The sequence below is a fragment of the Sapajus apella genome, unplaced genomic scaffold (genome assembly GCF_009761245.1).
Source record: "Sapajus apella isolate SASKATOON/1434 unplaced genomic scaffold, GSC_monkey_1.0 scaffold47, whole genome shotgun sequence".
NCBI lineage: Eukaryota > Metazoa > Chordata > Mammalia > Primates > Cebidae > Sapajus > Sapajus apella.
The window spans coordinates 13,415,366-13,431,821 of record NW_022436987.1 but is presented as its reverse complement, the minus strand read 5'-3'; the positions used below and the strand labels follow the sequence as shown (position 1 = coordinate 13,431,821).

Genomic DNA, 16,456 nt, shown 5'->3' with positions numbered 1-16,456 from the left:
GAAAATCCCTTCGCACAGTCACTATGGAAAACAGTATGGAGGCCCCTCAAAAGACTAAAACTGGAACTTCCATATTATCCAGCAATCTGCATATATATCCAAAAGAAACTAAATCAGTATATCAAACAGGTATCTGCACTCCCATGACTATTGCAGAATTCGCAATAGCCAAAATATGGTTGGAATCAATCAACCAATGCATGAATGATAAAGAAAATGTGTTGACTGGGCACACTGGCTCACACCTGTAATCCCAACTACTTGGGAGGCTGAAGCAGGAGAATCGCTTGAATCTAGGAAGTGGAGGAGCTGGACATGGTGGCTCACACCTGTAATCCCAGCACTTTAGAAGGCTGAGGCAGGCATATTGAGCCCAGGAGTTCAAGACCAGCCTGGGCAACATGGTGAATCCCATCTTACAAAAAATACAAAAAAAATTACCTGAAGATGGTGGCAAATGCCTGTAGTCCCAGCTACCCAGGAGGTTGAGGTGGGAGGATCACCTGACTCCAGGAAGTCCAGGCTACAGTGAGTTGTGATGTCACCACTGTAATCCAGAGCAAGATCCTGTCTCAAAAAAAAAAAAAAAAAAAAAGAAGAAAAAGAAAATGTGCCATATATATATACACAATGAAATACTTTTTTTTTTTTTTTTTCAGAGATGGGGTCTCGCTATGTTGCCCAGGCTGGAGTGCAGTGGCTGTTCACAAGTGTGATCCCACTACTGATCAGCACGGGAGTTTTGACCTGCTCCGTTTCTGACCTGGACTGGTTCACCCCTCCTTAGGCAACCTGGTGGTCCCCCGCTCCTGGGAGGTCACCATATTGATGCTGAACTTAGTGCGGACACCCCATCGGCATAGCACACTACAGCCCAGAACTCCTGGACTCAAGCGATTCTCCAGTCTCAGCCTTCCGAGTAGCTGGGACTACAGGCACGTGCCACCGTTCCTGGCTACACAATGAAATATTATTCAGCTATTTCAGAATGAAATCCTGTCATCTGCAGCAACATGGTTGGAACTGGAAGTCATTATGTTAAGTGAAATAAACTGACACAGAAAGACAAACATCGCATGTTCTCACTCATGTGGGAGCTAAAAAATTTGGTCTTATGGAGGTAGTGAATAGAATGGTGGTTACCACAAAATGGGAAGGATAGTGGGGAAGAAGGCTAAAGAGGGATTGGTTAATGGGTACAAAAATATGGTTAGAGGCCGGGCATGGTGGCTCATGCCTGTAATCTCAGCACTTTGGGAGGCTGAGGAGGTCGGTTCACCTGAGGTCAGTTCAAGACCAGCCAGGCCAACATGGTGAAACCCTGTCTTCTAACAACAAAAAAAATATGGTTAGACAGGGCAACTATAGTTAATAACTTATTGTATATTTCAAAATAGAAGATTCAGAATGTACCCAACACAAACAATCATAAATATTTGAGGTGATGGATATACCAATTCCCCAGATTTGATCATTATACACTATATGCTTGTATCAAAATGTCACATGTACCCCATACATATGTACAACAATTACGTATCAATAAATTTATTTTATTGTATTTATTTATTTATTTATTTTTCTGAGACGGGGTTTTGCTCTTGTTACCCAGGCTGGAGTGCAATGGTGTGATCTTGGCTCACCGCAACCTCCGCCTCCTGGGTTCAAGCAATTCTCCTGACTCAGCCTCCCAAGTAGCTGGGACTACAGGTACATGCCACCATGCCCAGCTAATGTTTTTTTTGTATTTTTAGTAGAGACGGGGTTTCACCATGTTGACCAGGATGGTCTCGATCTCTTGACCTCGTGATCCACCCACCTTGGCCTCCCAAAGTGCTGGGATTATAGACGTGAGCCACCGCGCCCAGTCTATTTATTTTTGAGACAGAGTTTCGCTCTTGTTGCCCAGGCTGGAGTGCAATGGCACAATCTCGGCTCACTGCAACCTCCACCATCCAGGTTCAAGCGATTCTCCTGCCTCAGCCTCCCGAGTAGCTGGGATTACAGGCATGCGCCACCATATCTGGCTAATAATAAACTTTTTTAAAGGGAAAATCTCATAAAGAGGTGGTCTGACCAAGGGACAAGCTAGCCTCAGAGAACAGATGCTGCTCAGCACCCACTGTAAAATTTTCCTAAAAGGGTTCTGGCCACAGGATGGTGTCCACCCAAAACACAGTGGGGAGTCACTCTTTCATTCTGTATTATTATTATTTTTTTTTTTTTGAGACGGAGTTTCACTCATGTTACCCAGGCTGGAGTGCAATGGCGTGATCTCGGCTTACCGCAACCTCTGCCTCCTAGGTTCAGGCAATTCTCCTGCCTCAGCCTCCTGAGTAGCTGGGATTACAGGCACGCACCACCATGCCCAGCTAATTTTTTGTATTTTTAGTAGAGACGGGGTTTCACCATGTTGACCAGGATGGTCTCGATCTCTTGACCTCGTGATCCACCCGCCTCGGCCTCCCAAAGTGCTGGGATTACAGGCTTGAGCCACCGCGCCCGGCCTCATTCTGTATTTCTTATACTCCTCCTTGAGAGCATTCAGTGGCCCTCTATTGCCCCCAGAATAAAATCCAAACACTTCAGAAAGCCATGGCTGGTCCCTTGTGATCCAGTGCCCACATCCCCTCTCTGGCTTTATCTGCTATCTTCTTTTTCATTCTTTCTTTTTTTGAGATGGAGTTTCTCTCTGTTGCCAGGCTGCAGTATGTTGGCACGATCTTGGCTTACTGCAACCTCTGCCTCCCAGGTTCAAGCGATTTTCCTGCCTCAGCCTCCCAAGTAGCTGGGACTACACATGCGTGCCACCATGCCCAGCTAATTTTGTGTTTTTAGTAGAGAGGGCGGGTTCACCATATTGGCCAGGATGATCTTGATCTCTTGACCTCGTGATCCACCCGCCTCCGCCTCCCAAAATGCTGGGATTACAAGTATAAGACACCGTACCCAGCCTTATCTGCTATTTTCCTTTATGCTTCCTATATACCAGTCTAAGGGCTACTTACCACATTCCTCAAATGTGCCATGTACTCTCTCACTTCCAGCCTTCCACCTAGCAAGCTCCTTCATCCTGAGTGCCCTCTCCTTTGCCATTATCTCTGCCTGCCTGAGGCCCACATAACCAGCACTCAAGTGCTGTTCCACAATAAATACTTTTGTTCTTTTTTTTTTTTTTGAGACAGGGTCTGCCTCTGTAACCCAGTGCGATCTCAGCTCACTACACGCAACTTACACATCCTGGGCTCAGGTGATCCTCTCACCTCAGCCTCCTGAATAGCTGTGACTGCAAGTGTGCAACACCATGCCAGGCTAATTTTTGTATTTTTAGTAGAGACGGGGTTTCTCCATGTTGTCCAGCCTGGTCTCAAACTCCTGGGCTGAAGTAATCCACCTACCTCAGCCTCCCAAATAAATTAATTCTTTTTTTTTTTTCTTTCTTTTTTCTTTTTTTTTTTTTTTAGACAGAGTTTCGCTCTTGTTACCCAGGCTGGAGGCAATGGCGCGATCTCGGCTCACCGCAACCTCCGTCTCCTGGGTTCAGGCAATTCTCCTGCCTCAGCCTCCTGAGTAGCTGGGATTACAGGCACGCGCCACCATGCCCAGCTAATTTTTTGTATTTTTAGTAGAGACGGGGTTTCACCATGTTGACCAGGATGGTCTCGATCTCTTGACCTTGTGATCCACCCGCCTCGGCCTCCCAAAGTGCTGGGATTACAGGCTTGAGCCACCGCGCCCGGCCTCTTTTTTTTTTTTTTTTAATGGGGTTTCACCATGATGGCCAGGCGGGTGTTGAACTCCTGACCTCAGGTGATCCACCCACCTCAGCCTCCCAATGTGCTAGGATTACAGGCGTGAGCCACAGTGCCCGGCCCTAAATTAATTCTTATTGGTGTATGTCTCTGTCACTAAACTGTAAGCTCCTAGGGGGAAGAAACTTTTTTCCCCCCCCACTGGTCAACTTTCTTTCCACTAGGAAAAAATCTTTTCCTAGCACAGGGCAAGAAGTTTTCCTAGCACCAGACACAGCGGCTTATGCTTATAATCCCAGCACTTTGGGAGGCTGAGGCAGGAAGATCGTTTTAGCCCAGGAGTTTGAGAGCAGACTTTTTTTTTTTTTTTTTTCTTGATCTCTACAAGAAAAAAAATTAGGCGTGCGTGCTGCGGGAGCGGCTGCAACACCTGTGCCTGAGGAGCGATGCCGAGGGAAATCATCACCCTACAGTTGGGCCAGTGCAGCAATCAGATTGGGTTTGAGTTCTAGAAACAGCTGTGCACTGAGCATGGTATCAGCCCCGAGGGCATCGTGGAGGAGTTCACCACCGAGGGCACTGACCGCAAGGATGTCCTTTTCTACCAGGCAGACGACGAGCACTACATCCCCCGGGCTGTGCTGCTGGACCTGGAGCCCCGGGTGATCCACTCCATCCTCAACTCCCCCTATGCCAAGCTCTACAACCCAGAGAACATCCACCTGTCGGAGCATGGAGGAGGAGCTGGCAACAACTGGGCCAGTGGATTCTCCCAGGGAGAGAAGATCCACGAGGACGTTTTTGACATCATAGACCGGGAGGCAGATGGTAGTGACAGTCTAGAGGGCTTTGTGCTGTGTCACTCCATTGCTGGGGGGACAGGCTCTGGCCTGGGCTCCTACCTCTTAGAACGGCTGAATGACAGGTATCCAAAGAAACTGGTGCAGACATACTCAGTGTTTCCCAACCAGAACGAGATGAGCAACGTGGTGGTCCAGCCTTACAATTCACTCCTCACACTCAAGGGGCTGACGCAGAACGCAGACTGTGGTGGTGCTAGACAACACAGCCCTGAACCGGATTGCCACAGACCACCTGCACATCCAGAACCCGTCCTTCTCCCAGATCAACCAGCTGGTGTCCACCATCATGTCGGCCAGCACCACCATCCTGCGCTACCCCGGCTACATGAACAATGACCTCATTGGCCTCATCGCCTCACTCATCCCCACTCCGCGGCTCCACTTCCTCATGACCGGCTATACCCCACTCACTACGGACCAGTCAGTGGCCAGCGTGAGAAAGACCACGGTCCTGGATGTCATGAGGCGGCTCCTGCAGCCCAAGAATGTGATGGTGTCCACAGGCCGAGACCGCCAGACCAACCACTGCTACATCGCCATCCTCAACATCATCCAGGGAGAGGTGGACCCCACCCAGGTCCACAAGAGCCTGCAGAGAATCCAGGAACGGAAGTTGGCCAACTTCATCCCATGGGGCCCCGCCAGCATCCAGGTGGCCCTGTCAAGAAAGTCTCCCTACCTGCCCTCAGCCCACCGGGTCAGCGGGCTCATGATGGCCAACCACACCAGCATCTCCTCGCTCTTTGAGAGAACCTGTCGCCAATATGACAAGTTGCGGAAGCGGCAGGCCTTCCTCCAGCAGTTCCGCAAGGAGGACATGTTCAAGGAAAACTTTGATGAGATGGACACATCCAGGGAGATTGTGCAGCAGCTCATTGATGAGTACTATGCAGCCACACGGCCAGACTACATCTCCTGGGGCACCTAGGAGCAGTGAGTCCCCCAGGACAGGGACCCTCATCTGCCTTACTGGTTGGCCCAGGCCCTGCCTGACTGACCACCTCCTCAGAGCACAGATCAGGGACCTCATGCATCTCTTTCTCATACACGTGCATTCTCTGTTGGCCTGCGAACACATTTGTTCTCCTCTTATAAAACTATTTATCGGCCGGGCGCGGTGGCTCACACCTGTAATCCCAGCACTTTGGGAGGCAGAGGCGGGTGGATCACGAGGTCAAGAGATCGAGACCATCCTGGTCAACATGGTGAAACCCCGTCTCTACTAAAACTACAAAAAATTAGCTGGGCATGGTGGCGCGTGCCTGTAATCCCAGCTACTAAGGAGGCTGAGGCAGGAGAATTGCCTGAACCCAGGAGGCTGAGGTTGCGGTGAGCCGAGATCACGCCATTGCACTCCAGCCTGGGTAACAAGAGCGAAACTCCGTCTCAAAAAAAAAAAAAAAAAAAAAAAAAAAACCCAACTATTTATCTTTAATAAAGCACTGGATATAAAAAAAAAAAATTAGCCAGGCATGGTGGCGTGTGCCTGTAGTCCCAGCTACTGGGAGGCTAGGGTGGCAGAATTGCTTAAGTCCAGAAGGTTGAGGCTGCAGTGAGCTAGGATCACTCCACTGTGCTCCTGCCTGGGTGACAAAGTGAAATCCTGTCTCAAAAAAAAAAACCAAAAAACAAAAAAACCAATTTTCTCATCTATCTCCATAACCAAATACCTTTATTTGTTTAACAAATATATTTGCAATTAAATGCCTGCTACGTAAAGGGACTATGCTAGGTATTGGGGATACAAAAATGAATACAACAAACTTACAAGCCTTCAAAGACTTTAGTATTTAGTGGAGGAAACTGACAGCATCCCCCTTAATAGAATGCATAAGAGAATGTAACTACTGCATAAAAAGGTAGAGAAAAGTGCTCTGCCATTCGGAGGAGAGAGGGCATTTGGGTGAGGATACCAAATAAACCTTCCTGGAAGAAGGCATCAGAGTTGGAGCTAGAGGAGGATTTTAATTGGTAAAGATCAGTTGTTGAGAAAGCAGAGAACAAAGCATGAGTAAATGCACAGGGGCAGGGAAATACATGGTGAATCTGAATAATCTTTAGCCTTAAATGCCAGGCTAAAAAATTGGGGGAGACAGGATATGGTGGCTGACACTTATATCCTAGGACTTTGGAAGCCTGAGGCAGGAGAATTTCTTGAGCCCAGGAGGTTGAGGCTGTAGTAAGCCATGCTCACACCACTGAACTCCAGCATGGGCGACAGAGTAAGGAAAGGAAGGGCTCAGGTTTTTTTAGTAATACACAACATATACATGTACAGCACGTACAGACCATATACAGCTCCAACCACATCTGTTTAGAACATACACTTCTCATATAACCCTCACAGCCCCACAGCCCCTTTGAGCCCTCACTGACAGCCTACCTTTTTTTTTTTTTTACTTTTTCTGTGGTTGCAAAGCTGATGGTTTTCCTGAGTTGCAGGGCCCAAGATGCAGATGACTTCATCACTCTCTCTTCCTGAGAGATAAGGCTTACTGCATACATGCCAAAGTAGAGGCTCCTCTCCTTAGCATGAGAGCAGGCACCTGCTCCTGGGAAACTTCTTCATGTCCCTCTCTGCACCCCAAGCCCCATCCATCTCTCAGATAACACCAGAAGACTCCACCCTGACTGTTCAGGTTCTCCTGGGTGACATCCCTGGTACCCTGATACCTGGCTCCCCCTCCTCACTCGCTCCTCCTCCAGGCAAGGGTCATCCTCAGGTGCAAGATGCTGCCAGCATTTCCCATTTTGGCTTGGACTGTCATTCCCCCCAGAATTCATTCCTTACACTGTTCCCTAATAAAATCCATCTCAAAAACTCTAGATTCCTTCCCAGCCACTTCTTAACCCAGGAAATAAGTAGAAGCTGTGCCCTTTGTCTCCCTCTTTCCCTGGCTGGGATTTGGGCCTCGAGCTTCCAATCCCACTGAGAAGTTCCAAAGCAAAGACTGTCACCAGAATATAAGTGGCTTCCAAACTGAGGGCCCCGAAAATCAGTGCTGCAGAAGGAATACCAAGGCCCCTCCAAGCCAGACAGTCACTAGTGGCACCCACAAGCAGAAGCTCTCTCTTGTCTAATCACAGCAGGAGGGGACCATGGAAAGTTGTGATGGCCTTTCCTCTGACACCTTGGGTAGCAAGAACAGTGATGGTCATGGCTGGACAGAGATGAGTGGGCAGCTGATGGAGAGGGGACACTGGCGTGGGGGTCAGGAGACATGTATTCTTACCCCAGCTTTGTCATGGGCCCCTGGGTAACATTGTGACAGCTGCATTCCTTCTGTAGCCTCAGCACCCTTGACTATAAACATAAAAAGGTCTCTCTTGGCTGGGAGCGGTGGCTCATGCCTGTAATCCCAGCAATTTGGGAGGCTGAGGTGGGTGAATCGCTTGAGGTCAGGAGTTCAAGACCAGCCTGGCCAACATGGTGAAATCTCATCTGTACTAAAAATATAAAAATTAGCTGGGCATGGTAGTGGGCACCTGTAATACCAGCTACTCACAAGGCTGAGGCACAAGCATTGAACCCAGGAGGCAGAGGTTGCAGTGAATTGAGACAGTGCCACTGCATTCTAGTCTGGGTGACAGAGTGAGACTCCATCTCCAAAGGAAAAAAAAGGTCTCTCTCTTCCGGCTGTAATGTCCAAGGAGGCTTGGGAAGTGGCAAGTCCAACTTCCACATACACCTTTATTTTTACAATGCTCAGGACTCAGAGGCAACGCTGTCCCGTTTTGGGAGGTGATTAGGGCTGCTCCTGAGATAAGGGAGAAATGGCAACAGGAAACCTATGCCTGCCATCCTCTTGTCCCCCATATTACTTCCAAAACAGGGTCCCAAATACCCAGTACACTGGTGGGTGTTTATTAAATTTGTTAATAAAAACTACCTTGGGTTGGGCGTGGTGGCTCACACCTGTAATCCCAGCACTTTCGGAGGCCAAGGTGGGCAGATCACTTGAGGTCAAGAGTTCGAGGCCAGCCTGGCTAACATGCTGAAACCCTCTCTACTAAAATGCAAAAATTAGTCAGGTGTGGTGGTGGGTGCGTGTAATCCCAGCTACTAGGGAGGCTGAGGCAGGAGAATCACTTGAACTGTGGAGGCAGAGGTTGCAGTGAGCCAAGACTGTGCCACTGCACTCCAGCCGGGGTGACAGAGCAAGACTCCCTCTCAAACAAAACAAAACAAAAATCTATCTTGGCCTGATACAGTGGCTGATATCTGTAATTCCAGCACTTTAGCAGGCCTAAGCGGGAGGATTATTTGAGACCAGAGTTCAAGACAAAAAATTAAAAAATTAGGTTCTGCTGGACAAGGGGGCTCTCTGCCCTGTTCTTTGAGCCAGCTCAGAGGACACTGCCCTGAAAAGGCAGCCCTACTCATTTCTGTAGGGTGCTAGAAGGGGTTCTGGCTGGGATTCTATTAAGAGGAGCAAAGGAAAGCTCCTCAGACACCCAGGAGGGAGCTCAGGCTGTGGGGGGGCCAGTGCAGATGTGGGGAAAGCACACTGGGTCCTTCACTTGCTTGTAGCTATGGTGGCATTTACAAGCATTCTCTCGGGGCATTTTCACCCCAACCAGAAGAGGAAAGAAGAGCAAGAACTTTGACATTTTACTGGTAAGATTGCCAAAGCACAAAAAATTTAATTGCTCCAGGCCACACGGCAGAAAAGTGGCCAGGTGGATTTCAAATTCTCCACTCTGTACCTCTGACTTCCTGTCTCACAGCCTGGAAGGATAGTAAGAAAGTACTTAGCCCTTTGCTTCCTGGATATCAAAGGGTAAACGTAATAAATGCTTCCTAGCTCCCTCCCCTGCCCAGGGCTCCAGGAAGCTCCGCTGGCTCACAGGGCTACTTCAGGGCTCTATCTAATTAGCCTCCCTCTCCCTGGTGCTGTATTAGCCTTGCATGGCCTATGGGTATACAGGGCTAAGCTCTGCCTTTTGTACAAACACACTTGCAGCGTCAGGCTCTCTCAAAGGACAGTTTCACTGAGCTCATTCGCCAGTTTTAGCCACAGAAGGGATGGAAGTCTTGGAGAGATCCTCACAGCCTTGGCCTTCCTTTACCCACTGAATCAGAGGTAGACCACCAGCCCCTGACACCTGCCCCTGCCTCACTTATGCTGCAGGGCCTCTCAGGAACCCTGCCCAGCCCACAGGGCAGACATTAGTCACACAGTAGACATTAGTGCTCAGAGCAGAGAAGGGAAGTTCTCTTCGCCCCTTGTAGTGTTTCAGTGGTGGTGACTCAGGGTCTAGAACTTCCCAACCACCCTAGTTCTTTCTTCTCTGCACCATATACCATGGCCTTCACAACAAGCCTGTCACTGTGGGTGTGGTTCTCCCTCTAGTCTCTGACTTCTGGGTTTTTTCCACTGTACCAGAGCTGCTTCCAACAGCCCTTGCTTGGAGTTGGCAGCTCTGTAGTTTGGTCTCACTCTGCAGGAGGCCACACCCAGTCTTTAAAGCTACAGGGGCAGCTGAAAGCTACCTCAGTGGGGAACTCCCAGCCTCGGCTTCCTCTCCAGTTGTCTTTTGGCTGCAAACTCATGATGTCACAGACAATCCCCGACTCGACCCCCACCACAAGCTAGTTCTCAAGCACCGAAATTCCTCCTCTTTCCTAAGGAAGGCTGCCTGTCAACCACAGATGGGTATAGGCTGTGCCAACATCTCCATGGTAACCATGGGCCGCAGCTGCTTGCCTTGATCCAGAGCTTGCACCCGTGACAGGGCTCCCTTGCAAGGAGGGCGGGCTGTCACAGTAGACCCATTACACATCTCACTGTCATCCTTGCATGGGACAGCTTAGGGAGGCAGCACAGCTGGTGCACCATCAGGAGTTCTTTGAGGAAGGTCTGAAAGGGGACAGGCGGAGAAGGTCCTCTCTTCTTTGTGTAATCGATTTTTCAGGGTAGGCTATGGGGCTCCAATGTTAACATTTTTTCAGGGCAATGGGTGAAAGTTGAAAATGTGAGTTTGTTATTTGGCTTTAGACTTTGCTTTCTTGGGGGGTGCAGGAAAAAGACTGCAATTGATTAGGCAACTATCCCAGTTCCTTGACACCTCTAACTCCATATAATGTCCCCTAGGCCAGTTGAGGAGCTCTAAACTAGGGGGGCTATTTATCCATGAGGAATCAAAGACTCCAGAATGAGAGGGGGGCTAGCGATGGCCAACAAGAGGAGAGCCCACCTGACCTGCCCCATTTTGAGGATCGAGGAGGTATCTTCTGAGAGATTCTGTTTCCAAGAGAAAAGCAAACCAGAATACAAATTGCAGCTGCTGCTGTTCCTCCTGCTCCTCACCTCAGTTCTCTAAGCACATCTCCTCCGCTTCCAACCATAGTACTAGCAGGCAAGGGTTGGGAATGAGCCTGAAACTCAATGTAGCAGACAGGAGCTCACAGCCTTCCCTGATCCCTGCGTATTCGTTTATTTTATTTTTTTGAGATGGAGTCTCATTCTGTTGCCCAGGCTGGAGTGCGTGGTGTGATCTCAGCTCACTGCAACTTCTGCCTCCTGGGATCAAACAATCCTCCCACCTCAGCCTCTAGAGTAGCTGGGACTATAGGCACATGCGATCACCCTCGACTAATTTTTGTATTTTTAGTAGAGATGGGGTTTCACCATGTTGGCCAGGCTGGTCTTGAACTCCCAATCTCAAGTGATCCACCCACTTCAGCCTCCCAGAGTGCTAGTATTATAGGTGTGAGCCACTGTGCTCAGCCTTAATATGTACTAAACCCTTTAAATTCATTATCTAATTTAATCCTCAGAACTACCCTTTTTTTTTTTTTTTTTCACGTAGTCTCACTCTGTTGCCCAGGCTGGAGTGCAATGGCGTGATCTCAGCTCACTGTAACCTCTGCCTCCTGGGTTCAAGCAATTCTTCTGCCTCAGCCTCCCCAGTAGCTGGGACTACAGGCATGTGCCATGGCGCCTAGCTAACTTTTCGTATTTTTAGTGGAGACGCAGTTTCAACATGTTAGCCAGGATGGTCTGGATCTCCTGACCTTGTGATCTGCCCGCCTCGAACTCCCAAAGATCCCTACCTGGGATTACAGGTGTGAGCCACCGTGCCCAGCCAGAACTACCCATTTTAACAGAAACAGGAACTGAGACTTAGGGAAGTAAAGTAAATGCCTAAAGTCACTTGGGCATATGTGCTAGAGCCAGGGCTCAAAGAAAATGAAATCCAGAGGCTGGGCATGGTGGCTCATGCCTGTACTCCCAGCACTTTGGGAGGCCGAGGTGAGTGGATCATGAGGTCAGGAGATCGAGACCATCTTGGCCAACATGATGAAACCCTGTCTCTATTAAAAATGTAAAAATTGGCCAGGCGCAGTGGCTCAGACCTGTAATTTTAGCACTTTGGGAGGCCGAGGTGGGTGAATCACCTGAAGTCAGGAGTTCAATACCAGCCTGGCCAAAATGATGAAACCCTGTCTCTACTAAAAATACAAAAATTAGCTGGGCTTGGTGGCACGCACTTGTAGTCCCAGCTACTTGGGAGACTGAGGCAGGAGAATCACTCGAACCTCAGAGGCAGAGATTGCAGTGAGCTGAGATCGAGCCACTGTACTCCAGCCTGGGTGACAGAGAAAGCCCCGTTTCAAAAAAAAAACCCAAAAAACACCAGAAACAGAAAACAAAACAAAACAACAACAAAAACAAAAATTAGTTGGGCATAGTGGCATGAGCCTGTAATCCCAGATACTTGGGAGGCTGAGGCAGGACAATTGCTTGAACCAGGGAGTCGGAAATTGCAGTGAGCCAAGATCACGCCATTCCACTCCAGCCGCAGAGCGAGACTGTCTCGGAAAAAAAAGAAAAAGAAATCCAGGTAGCAGCTTAGCAGCTGGGTAGGCTCCCTGCATGGAGACCAGGAAAGGCTACTACCTCTAAGACCAGAAATAACAGGGTGCTTCTCTCAGTAAGCTCCCAAGGAAATTGCCAGGCCACGCTGAAGAGGGCTCTCACTGATCTAATAAGGCAGAAAATCAATGAGGTTTACATGAGGGCTTGCGGCTCAGAGGCTGCTCCCTCAGGGATCTGAGCACCAGGAATGCAATGGGGACCAGCTGACCATCTGGAGCAGCTCCTGCCAACCTGTTTCTGTGCCGCTTTGTTAAGTCCCAGAAGCAGGGGATGGAGAAACAGAGAGTGACTCTCTCTGAGGAAGCCCTATTTTTCTATCTTACTGCCCAGGTCTTTCAGAAAATAGACATCTTCCTGCTCGCACCACTTGGCGAGCTCTTCACCTCTCCTAGGAACATGGAGGTGCAGACAGCAGGGCCTCCTGCTGCTCTGCATTGTCCTCTAGCAAGAGGGTCCAAGGCAGTAATCATCTTACAGTAGAAACCTCAGGTTTGGGAGCCACACAGACCTGGGTTCAAATCCTAACTCTGTTCCTACTGCCTGAATGCTTCTGGACGAGTCACTTAATCTTTTGAAGCCTTAAGCATCTGTGACATAGAAAAAATGAAACCCCCCAACTGAAAGGTTTAATGTAAACAAAAGTACTTGGCACAAGGTAATTACCCAATAAACCATATTCCTATTGAAGGAATGACCTGGGAAGAGGCGAGTTTGTGGTTCCTGTTCTGACAGTTTGTTTTATCTATTTGGGACTGTAATTTTTTTTTTTTGAGACGGAGTAACTCTGCTGTGCAGGCTGGAGTGCAGTGATATAGCATGATCTCAGCTCACTGCAACCTTCATCTCTTGGGTTCAAGCAATTCTCCTGCCTCAGTTTCCTAGTAGCTGAGACTACAAGGACACTACCTGGCTAATTTTTGTATTTTTAGAAGAGATGAGGTTTCTTTTTTTTTTTTTTGAGACGAAGTTTCACAATTATCGCCCAGGCTGGAGTGCAATGGCGCAATCTAGGCTCACTGCAACCTCCACCTCTTGGGTTCAAGCAATTATCCTGCCTCAGCCTTCCAAGTGCCTCCCAGCACTTTGGGAGGCTGTAGTGGGTGGATCAAGAGGTCAAGATATCAAGACCATCCTGGCCAACATGATGAAACCCCGTCTCTACTAAAAATACAAAAATTAGCTGGTGTGGTGGCATGTACCTGTAGTCCCAGCTACTTGGGAGGCTGAAGCAGGAGAATTGCCTGAACCCGGGAGATGGAGATTGCAGTGAGCCGAGATCATAGCGCTGCATTCCAGCCTGGCAACAGAGCAAAACTCCATCTCAAAAAAAGAAAGGAAAAGAAAAAAGAAGAACACTAAATCTTCAACTACCATAATAGAAAGTCAGTAGAAAATAACAAAACTGATAAGAATGGTATACTGTCTGCTAAACGAGTGGAAAGTAATTGATTCAGTGAAGAGGGAATAAAGGGTAGAGGCAGTGGGATAGTGGACATAGTATTTTGAAATGTGCCTTCTAGTGCTTTTCACTTTTTAAATTATGAGCATGTATAATGTTGCTAAAAAACAAAATTAATTTTTGAAAAGTCTAAAGCCAGAAGAAAAAAAAAAACCACAGTAATGGCCCTTTGAATTCTTTTGAGGGCCTTGTGCATAATGGATGCTTAGCTGTACCAATAGCAGAATTCAAGCCTCCCTAGTGACTTCAGATTCAATAATCCATCTCCCTCACTGAACTTTTGGAGAATAAAGCAGTCTCTCAGCCTCAGAGCCTTCTGTACTTGTCAGTGTGAGGCCTGATAGAAATAAAATAGCTCTCCTGCTCCTAATTATTTATATCAGGTAGAAGAAAAAGTTCCAGCCTGCAAGATCAGATTAGGGAGACAGTGAGGAGGGTAGGGAGATAGGGGTCATTAGTTTCAGATACACAGAATTTGCATTCAAGAGCTGAATTTCTTTTCTTTTTTGTGTGTGTTTTTTTTTTTTTTTTTGAGACGGAGTTTTGCTCTTGTTACCCAGGCTGGAGTGCAATGGCGCGATCTCGGCTCACTGCAACCTCCGCCTCCTAGGTTCAGGCAATTCTCCTGCCTCAGCCTCCTGAGTAGCTGGGATTACAGGCACGCGCCACCATGCCCAGCTAATTTTTTGTATTTTTAGTAGAGAAGGGGTTTCACCGTGTTGACCAGGATGGTCTCAATCTCTTGACCTCGTGATCCACCCGCCTCGGCCTCCCAAAGTGCTGGGATTACAGGCTTGAGCCACCGCGCCCGGCCTCTTTTTTTTGTTTTTGATGGAGTTTTGCTCTTGTTGCCCAGGCTGGAGTGCAATGGTGCAATCTCGGCTCACCACAACCTCTGCCTCCCAGGTTCAAGCAATTATTCTGCCTCAGCCTCCTGAGTAGCTGGGATTACAGGCACGCACCACCACACATAGCTAATTTTGTATTTTAACTAGAGACGGGATTTCTCCATGTTGGTCAGTTTGGTTTTGAACTCCTGACCTCAGGTGATTGCCTGCCTTAGCCTCCCAAAGTACTGGGATTACAGGCGTGAGCCACCACACCCAGCTTCAAGAGTTGAATTTCAATCTTAGCTCTCCACTTCTGAGTTGGACTCAGGGACTTTTCACCTATTCAAGCCTGTTTATTCTTAAGTAAGCTCCACAAGGGCACAGACCTGTTTTGCCCATCATCTAGGATAGTGCTTTGTGTTTCTGAGACGGAGTCATGCTTTGTCACTCAGGCTGGAGTGCAGTGGTGCAATCTTGGCTCACTGCAACCTAGGACTCCTGGGTTCAAGCTATTCTCGTGCCTCAGCCTCCTGAGTTTTTGGGATTACATGTGTGTACCACCACACCCAGCTTATTTTTGCATTTTTAGTAGAGATGGGGTTTTGCCATGTTGGCCAGGCTGTTCTCAAACTCCTGACCTCAAGTGACGTGCTTGCCTTGGCCTCCTAAAGATCTGGGATTACAGGCGTGAGCCACCGTGCCTGGCCAGGACAGTGCTTTTTAATAACCTGAGGCTTTTTATTTTTACTTTTAACACAGGGTCTCACTCTGTTGACCAGCTTAAAGTGCATGCTCATGGCTCACTGCAGCCTCAATTTCCCAAGTCAAGCGATCCTTCTACCTCAGCCTCTGGAGTAGCTGGGACTATAGGCATGTACCACCACACCTGGCTAATTTTTATTTTTTGTAGAGATGGGGTCTCGCCATATTGCCCAGGTTGGTCTTAAACTCCTGGTTTCAAGTGATCTGCCTGTCATGGCCTCCCAAAGTGCTGGAATTACAGGCATAAAGCCACCCACTACATCTGACCAATAACTTGAGACTTTATTATTTATTTATTTATTTTTGAGAGGGAGCCTCGGCCGGGCACAGTGGCTTACGCCTGTAATCCCAGCACTTTGGGAAGCTGAGGTGGGCGGACTATAAGGTCAGGAGTTCAAGACCAGCCTGACCAACTTGGTGAGACCCCGTCTCTCTTAAAAAAAAATTAATAAATAAAAAATAAATAAATAAAAAGAGAGGGAGTCTCACTCTCTGGCCCAGGCTAGAGTGCAGTGGTGCAATCTCGGCTCACTGCAACGTCTGCCTTCCGGGTTCAAGTAATTCTCCTGCCTCAGCCTCCTGAGTAGCTAGGATTACAGGCTTGAGCCACCATGCCTGGCTAATTTTGGTATTTTTAGTAGAGACGCCATTTCACCATGTTGGCCAGGCTGGTCCTGAACGCCTAACCTCAGGTGATCTGCCTGCCTTGGTCTCCCAAAGTGCTGAGATTACAGGCGTGAGCCATTGTGCACAGTCAACTTGAGACGTTACAAGGAGAAGGCTGTAGATTGATGCACAGTAGCTTCATAATTATTGATTGAATCGTGAGGATGAAATAAGAATGGTCATATAGCATGGCAAATATTCGACAGAGATCTAATAGATAGTAGATGGAAGTAAACTACCT

The 16,456-nt window shown here is 48.2% G+C and overlaps 1 pseudogene across 1 annotated transcript; it reads left to right on the top strand.

The window, feature by feature from the left end:
• The first annotated feature begins 4,158 nt into the window (after window positions 1–4,158).
• On the top strand, window positions 4,159–5,552 carry LOC116525202 (annotated as a pseudogene). Its single transcript, XR_004257617.1, has one exon. The product of XR_004257617.1 is annotated as a tubulin gamma-1 chain pseudogene (transcript).
• The last annotated feature ends 10,904 nt before the right edge of the window (window positions 5,553–16,456 follow it).